Below are 5,269 nucleotides of genomic sequence, written 5' to 3' on the forward strand. Positions count from 1 at the left end.
AATGTATCATAAACCCATCACCATATTTCAATTTAGTGCCGTATTTTATAGAGGTAACGTAGATTTTGCAGTGCGAGATCAACAGAGCAGAGGATTGACTAAATGAGTAGTTGGTTAGTCATTAAAGTGTTTTTGATACGACCATTTAAATCATTAATATACATTGAACACAATAGTGGTCCTAATCAGGATCCTTGTTGCTCTCCTATACAGACATTAAGAAAAATTGAGTGACAAGCATCAGCCACCAGAGGTTGATTTCTGCAGAAAGATAGGTCGCAATTCGCTCACAGGTTTTCCAACTCAAAGTCCGGGGCCCATTACCGGCCCATCACACTTTTTAATGTGGCCTGTGAATGCAAATTAAGAGACTTGATGTACCAACATTGCAAATTGTCTTCACTTTTAAAAACATTGTCATATCGCAAGCCTTTTTTGTGACCAATTCCCCTTCTAAAATAAATGTAATAATATTTGAACAAACTGTTTTTACTGGCCTCTGATTTCCAAACTAGTTATCAATTTGTAGGATACGTTTACCCGGAAATGGATGGATGGATGTAATATGAAGCAATCATATATTTATTTGAGTACACAGTCCCAAGGAAACCATACTTACAACCAGGCCTACGACAAAAATGAGTTTGACACCCCTGCTCTAGAGGTATAACATGATCAATAAGACACATAAAACGGCAACACAATCAAGGCTATCCAAAGCATGTGCAATATCATTCACAACCTTTGCACTTTGTGACACAGTACTATCCCCAGGTCTAAAAGCAGACTAAGAGATGGAGGCTAATGTTTGAAGACAGAGATGACAGACAGTTTACATACCACTGCATTTTTTGTTTCTTTTAATTACATGAATGACAACATCACAGAATTGGCCCAAACTGCCCTGGGGTAGAAATGGTTTATTGCTCCCACAAGATAGTGGCCATGTTTAGAAATAGTGGGCAACCTAACGACAAAACACAGAGCACCTGACTATTTCTCCCCAGGCATTATCTTGGCCAAACTTCACTCCCTTTATGCTCCACTTTGAGCCCCATTGCTCCCCGGAGGAGGCGTATCTCACAATGAAGACCTCTGATCAACGTGCAGTAGGAAACCTTAAGGGCTCTGGAGATGTGTATCTTTTCCCATTTCAAAACTAAACACACAGCTGCAGAGACCCGAAGGTCTGCATGACCTGTTTTATCATATATCAAAGTTTAAGAACTGGGGGCTCATTACTGGTGTGACAGAACATGCGTTCTCAACGTGGGTTTATTGCAGAAAAATATATGAAAAATATTTCAAAATAAATCCACCAGGGAAATACTTAAGAACTGTGAGTTTGTGTATATTTCAATAGGTGAGAATAAAACTCAAACTCTTCCCATCGACATAGAGCAACATAGGTTAGAGCTGCCATTTATTCATTTCCCTTTGAGTCAGAATCTGCCCAAAAAAAAAAAAAGGCTTGTCATGGAGGGATCTGTTAGCAATAGTTTGTGTGTAACAGGCCTGTGGGGTGTAACCTTTGGTTCAGTGGCTGACAGGTTCAGAGCCCAGGTGGTGCTAAATGTGCAAGTATTTCACCAGATATGTGTCAATTGAGGCCCATAGCCAGCAGCCATATATTGTACTAGATGTGTCAGAACAAAGGGATCGCAAATGTTGCTATTTTTGGTGTGGTTCAATTGAAGCAAGTCCCTGTATATTAACTTAATATTTTGACCACAGTTTTAATTCAATGTACGGAAAAAGATGCCAATTAGCCTTCTTGCCTCCTTTTTGTACATTAGTGATTTCGCCCTCAATGCGCTTCACAGTGATGTCATGTCTACGTACTGCTGACCAGTGGAAGGCGGTCAAGGCCTTCTCTGCTGGCATAAAATAATTAATAAATCATAATCATATTCTTCACATTGATGTCATATTGTATCCTAGTGTTGTATTTTTAGTTGAGCGTTTTTATCCAATCAGAAGTCAGCAAGCTCGGTTGCCAGGCAGATTTCACAATACCAGTAGCACGCACTATTCGTACATCTCTTCTGTCAAAACCAATGAGCTTTCAGAGTTGATAGACAGTTTCGATAGCCAATCAGACCACAAATTGGTTTCAGTGAGCCTTCTTGCTGGCCTTACGCTGAAGGTGTTGAACGTGTTTTGTGGTTGGATACTCACTCATGAAGGGCGGCGCTATGTGGAATCAACACACCCGGCCGGAAGTCATAACTGGCGACCGTTCGAAAATGTAAAATATATTTTTGCTTTTTTAGACCTCAATGGCAGACGGAGGGAAACGTGTGGATTTAATTGCACTTGCGAGGCCATTTTCCAGACAGACCTTTCAAGAGAAGTTAAGTCGTCCAACACCCACTCAGTACGGTGCAAGTATGCTTCTGTATATTGTTTGTCCAGCTGTGATGTCATAAATAATGGTATAATGAGAGGGATTCATTCAAGTAGGACTAAGTAGGACTTCACTAAAGGTTTATGTGTGGAATGCACAGCCCGCCACTGCTGCTGACATACAATCAGGAGTTACTCTGGGTTCCGTATCGTGCTCAAGGATACTTTGACGTGGTCACAATGGCCGTGAATCAAAGCCACAGCCTCTAGGTTTGGAGACAACCACTGAGGCACCCTGCTCATTTGACAGTGAACCGTTCTTATAGGAACTTATAGGAATTTTTCGTACTCATGAATCACAATACCCTGTCCCTATTGATTCGTTCCTGCTATCGCTAGATAGCTAAATGATAAGATGAGACCAGGCAAGATGTCACTATCGTACGATTCCCATCAGTAAACTGTGACTAGGTCAGATAACTCCAGTAGATAGCCTTTATTATTGCCATTAATGCTGGGCTGCTCCTTCTCCTTTGGAGTAAAAGGGGGGGGGGGAATCTAAACATGATCTAAATCAAACAAAGAACTAAGTTCAAACAAAAAAAAAAAAAACAATCTCAAGGGAAACCTTGACTTGGTGTCTCTGTCCCACTATATGTCACTGTCAGAGGAAGATCATTGTAGTCTAAAATAACTCCTTGCAAGGAGGAGGAAGTGATATTATGGCACAGGGTGCTGAGAAAAGAGTGAGGTCATGAGGATGAGAAATGACCTTGGAGTCAATCTCACACTAAGGTTCCCACTGGTTTACCTACAGCTGGGCCAGTGTCAGATGGTCATTAATTTGATCACCAAACAAAATTATTTAAATCAAATCAAAATATTCAAAAATACATGTTTGTAGCTGTTGTCTGCTTTGGTGGTGCCATTCTGATCTGGGGCATATGAATATTTTCCTGTTGATCGTATTCAATGGTTGACATGCGCAGTAGCTCTTCTTCAATGCAATGAGAGGATTAAGGTCAGGTGCTTCATTCCAGCGACCCGAGCGGGAGGACAAAACATCAACTGTTGTAGGGTGGTCGCTGTCTGCACACTTGCACTACTTCATTTATGTTGACGTACCACCTTTATATCTTGTTATAAATCTGCAATTTTGAATGTACGTTTGCAAACATAGGTTTCTATCTTGCATTTATGCTGACTTTGTGTGGCGCTTGCGTACAGGATGTCATCTTGGGCTGTGCAAGTACACTGTCAAGTCAGTCCTGTCTTAAGAGTGGTGCTGAGTGGTTGACAGGTTAGCCAGATTGCAGTTGGTTGCGTGGGTTCGAACCAAGCTGGGTGACCACTGTTACACGTGCCCTTTTTTTGGGTTAGGCCACTCAAACAGATGCTTCCCAAAATACAAACAATGCATCGCCACACAGCGCAGAGACGTTTCTCCGAATAACGGAACAACAATGGCAATTAAGCAGCTTAGCTTTATTGCTCAAAATACGGTTGGTCAAGTTTACTTCACACTAGGTCTTTAAGCAACAGTTTTGTAGAAAAATAAATACCTCCACCAAAGTTTTCATTGGGGTGGTTTTGGCCATTTACCTATTTAGTTGTCGATTATCTTAAAGAAAGCCTAGTGCTTTTCAATCGGTCCATAACACACATGTTCAATGATTATTCGAATTTATATCACCTCAATGGATACCATTTATCTTGAGATACCTTGGCAGCTTGACCAGCTTCCCACGTCAGGAAATAAACCAGCATGAACTAAAACACCACATACCAACTCTATCGCAGATGTTATCTGGGCCTTTTTGCTGGCTAAAAATCATTGAAGTGAGTGAAAATTAGCAGTTCAAAGGGAAGGAGAAATGTTAAAGCTGGCTTACATTAGCTTTTAGAGTGGTCGATGACCGCTCGTCTGTTCTGACACCTCACTTTCAACAGTGCAAATGTTTTAGGAAAAGAATGAGTGACAACAAACTGAGAAGTCAAGTATATTTGTTTAGTCCTTAATCACAAGAGTCTCAAAGGGCTTCACAGTTTACAAAGATCAGCGACATTCTGATCTAAAGCCAACAACGAGGCAAGGAAAAACTCAATTTGGGGGAAAGAAATGAAAACATTGAGAAAGGACCACATGCTGCAATCAATGCCAAGTGGTAACATTGTATGATGCTGCAGAATGTTGATTAAAACAGTCCATTTAATGAGGTGAAGCGTCAAAGGTTGACCTTCCCCAAGCACTGACCCAATTGCTCGTTGCAGAATTCTCCATAATATACTGGTGGTCCACCACACAGAACTTTTCTCAGAACTACTCTTCATTTGGTTTTCATCAGTCACTATTAATCACACTGCAACTACAACAATGCAGCATTCAGTTTTCTGGCTATTCGTTCATTGGGTATATATCTGCTGGATATGTTGATAATTCGTGCTGAATTTTGTTCGTAAGAAGTTATTTCGAAGGTATGTATCGAGTGCTTTTTAGTTTTATGGTGCTATGAGCCATATCAGAACTGTGCCACAAAAACAGGAATTGTGCTGCTGAATTGTGTTGCGTAACTGTTAATAAATGATCGATCATGTGTAGCTTAAAATGTGTCAGCTCAATCAATCAGGTACTTTTGAGGGTCCAAAAAACAGAAAAAAAACATTTGTTGACTTATTGATTTAAACACCCAATAGTAGACTAAACCAGCTCGGGTAGATATGGAATAATATATTATCATTTCCAGTTTAAAGAAGACTAACATGTAACAATTCAGTTTAGCTTTTAATGTAACAGCATTGTGGTGAATTTAAATGCGTACTTAAAAAATGTAAAAACAAAATTTTTCAACATTTAAAAAAATAAATAAATAAAACCTGCGATTCACCAGCAAATAGTCCAGATTGTACCCCGCCTACTGCCCGA

The sequence above is a fragment of the Idiotropiscis lumnitzeri genome, chromosome 14, assembly GCF_059441095.1.
Source record: "Idiotropiscis lumnitzeri isolate Australia: NSW breed Sydney's pygmy pipehorse chromosome 14, RoL_Ilum_1.0, whole genome shotgun sequence".
NCBI classification, from domain to species: domain Eukaryota; kingdom Metazoa; phylum Chordata; class Actinopteri; order Syngnathiformes; family Syngnathidae; genus Idiotropiscis; species Idiotropiscis lumnitzeri.